Source organism: Amphimedon queenslandica, unplaced genomic scaffold (genome assembly GCF_000090795.2).
Source record: "Amphimedon queenslandica unplaced genomic scaffold, v1.1 AMPQUscaffold_11789, whole genome shotgun sequence".
Taxonomy (NCBI): Eukaryota; Metazoa; Porifera; class Demospongiae; order Haplosclerida; family Niphatidae; genus Amphimedon; species Amphimedon queenslandica.
Genome location: NW_003547970.1, coordinates 626 through 3718, shown reverse-complemented (window position 1 = coordinate 3718; position 3093 = coordinate 626). Strand labels below are relative to the sequence as shown.

Sequence of the window (3093 nt, the reverse complement as noted above, 5' to 3'; positions counted from 1 at the left end):
ATTCTTCCTTGAACATGGAGACATATTTATCACCGACAGAAAAGAACAAAAAAAGAAATATAAATATCAAGTGCAACTACAACATACAATGTAGCTACAAGTACATGCTATTATGTATAGGACAAAGGATCCTATTGAAGACAAGGTGACATTTGAAGAAAGGCATTAATTGGAATTAACTAAACAACAAAGCACATGCATACACCAAGCTAAAGAAAGGCATTGATTAACAGCACATGATACAATATTGATCCTAGAACACACGAACTTATGATACTAACCAAGGATAGTAACTGCTATGCATAGTAGTGATATCATCATCCAATAAACATGTAATAATACATGTATCCCATCTTCGTTCAATTGGTCACACGACTCTAACGACTGGATTGTATTGGTCAGGTTAGTGATGATGCCATCAAGTGTTGCAGTGTGCGTCATTAAAGACAAGCGAGAGATGTAGGTAACAATGAAATGAAGAAACTCACAACAATACTCCAACAATATACCTAATTATAATAATAATAATAATAATAATAATAATAATAATAATAATAATAATAATAATAATAATAATAATAATAATAATAATAATAACAATAACAACAAAAATAACAATAAACATTTAATTTGCATGTTAAATACTTACTGTTGCCGGTAGAGCTGATTATATTGTATAATGATGCCTGAATATTAAGAATAAACTATTGCTATTGTTGTTATGTGAGGAAGAGCATGTGACTGTCATGTGACCAAACAAAGGAATGGATCCACCAGTGAAGCAATGGGGAAAACAATCAGTGCAATCAAAAATACTAGAAACAAAATTAATAATAATTTAGGTACAAATAAAAAAAGATACTTAATAAGGTGATAGCCTGATAGGTGATATTGATTAATATAATGTAAATGTAATCATGGCAAGTTTTTCAGAGGGCAAAATTCATAACAGTGATTTCTTCAAAAAACTGCCAATCACCAAGATTAATATTATTATGAATTTATGGTACACGTAGATCATACAGGTCCTAAAATCCAACAGAATCTAGCCCAAGGTACATGTATTTTTTTAATTAACATATTTAAAAGATGATTAAAAATGAAACCCTTCAGTAAAAAACAAGCTTAAACTGTATACATTGCATAATGCATAACAACATCAATACAACATGTAATATGAAGTCAATTTCTGCAACTTACTGCCCATGGAAAATAAAACATTTTAGTAAAACATGCTACATGTACATTACAGCTAAGTTGACTTAAAAGAAATTAGGTAAGGGAGGCTCTAGCCTACAAACCCTTTGCACTGTTAGCAGTAAACATAAATCCCCAATCCCTTCATGAAGATTTGTTAAAGTGGTGTTAATGATTGTCTACCTAAACCACTAGTTTATCTGAACTAGATTGACAGTATAAACCATAAACAAGCAGAGGTGCGGTGGTGATTTTTAGGCTTCGGATTCTTTCTTCAGCCAGCCCTAATGTCTGCTGTCAAAAGACTGGATAAAGAAATAAACATTACATGTACATTGTAGAATTAATGAAGCCAAAAAGTTAAAAACAGGATAAAAACAGTAGACAACCCCCTTGAATGTTAAAAATCCCAAATCCATTATTATTATGCAAATATGACATTAAAAGCACACCTCCGATTAATTACTCATTATCATACCATTGCAACAGACCCTGCTTCACAAATCCATTGTGCAATAGCTTGATAGTTCTCCCAGCAAATGAACAACAGTAGCGAGGCTAGAACAACAGAGCACGGGAAAATCTAAAATAGAAAGACAAAGAGACCAAAAAGTCAAAGCACGTGACGAGCCAAAAAACGTCCAGGAACTAAGTGAAGGCCTTGTCTTACCTTCTGCACTAGAGCGAGAGAATTGAGGAACAGGTGAAGGTTTAGAACTTTAGAAGAAGGCGGAGGAAACTGAAACCACGTGGGACTGGCAAGTGTTTTTGTGAAATTTTGGTTCACGTCTGTATACTTTATTTAACATTCATAGATCACAGACTAATTAAAATTCATCGAATAATAAGGAACAGAGAGAAATTCTAATAGTAAAATAATTTTAAAAGTACCTTACAGCTGGCCGTTTTTTTCTTGTCAGCCTAGCTAATGCACAAAAATAAAATACTACAATAAATCAATCTAGAGCCCAACAATGTTAATTTTTCCTGCCTAAAAGTCTACTTCCTATGATTGTAAGGAGTTACGATATTTGTAAATTTTAAATTTTGCAATTTGAAAAAATAAGTGATCAAACATAACGCAATATTGCTGCAATAATAATGGCATTACCGATAGTTCACTGCTAATCTATTGACCTTTAAGGTGAGTAAAATTGCTATTTCTAGCTACTTGAAAATAAACTTATCATGCACACAGTACATGCAGTTGCATCAAAAGGATTGTCTTTTTAAGTTGATTTCCTGACACAGTGACAACCTCTTCTAATTTCTGTAATAATTTTAAAATTTCAACAATAACCATGCACATGTAAATATTTATTCATTACCTCGGCAATAAATCATCTTGAAGAAATCTTTTACTTTCATGTTCTTCAACAAGCTTTTTAGCTAGAGACAGTGCTTGGAATATGAGGGTGGGATAATGTGCTGCTATAGCAATCAAGGGGCTGAATATATGTTCCTAAACAGTTATAGAACTAGTAAATAAAATTATAGCAATTTCTTAATAGCTTGGATTGATGCTATGAAGTACAAATCTAATTACGCCTATGATCAATTTAGGACTCAAATTTGCTAAACATCATAAAATCATGTATCAGAAAAATTTTTAAAAGCAGAATTCTCTCCTAGCCATTTTTAACAAAATTTTAAGTGAATATGCATACATGTATGTGATTAAATGCATTAATAAAATTCCCTTCACACACTTGATAATACACAATTCATAGGAAATGATATATTTATTATTATAGTATTTTATGACCCTGTTTTAAAATTGTATTATTGACAAAAGCCACAAAGGAAGAAAAAGAAACATGCATGTGATGGACATACATCCAGCAGTGAATAAAGACATATGTACAGCATATCAACCTTATACTACATGAATCCAAC

At 31.7% G+C, this 3093-nt stretch overlaps 2 long non-coding RNA genes across 2 annotated transcripts; both read right to left on the bottom strand.

Moving 5' to 3' along the window:
* Nucleotides 1–25: 25 nt before the first annotated feature.
* LOC109588890 (uncharacterized) lies at nucleotides 26–1951 on the bottom strand. The gene is made up of 4 exons (XR_002188418.1): nucleotides 1868–1951; nucleotides 1676–1780; nucleotides 650–815; nucleotides 26–509 (listed from the first exon to the last, which is right to left on the bottom strand). It is a non-coding gene; the product is annotated as an uncharacterized LOC109588890 (long non-coding RNA).
* Nucleotides 1952–2341: 390 nt separating this feature from the next.
* Nucleotides 2342–2659, bottom strand: LOC109588891 (uncharacterized). The gene is made up of 2 exons (XR_002188419.1): nucleotides 2526–2659; nucleotides 2342–2467 (listed from the first exon to the last, which is right to left on the bottom strand). It is a non-coding gene; the product is annotated as an uncharacterized LOC109588891 (long non-coding RNA).
* Nucleotides 2660–3093: the final 434 nt, after the last annotated feature.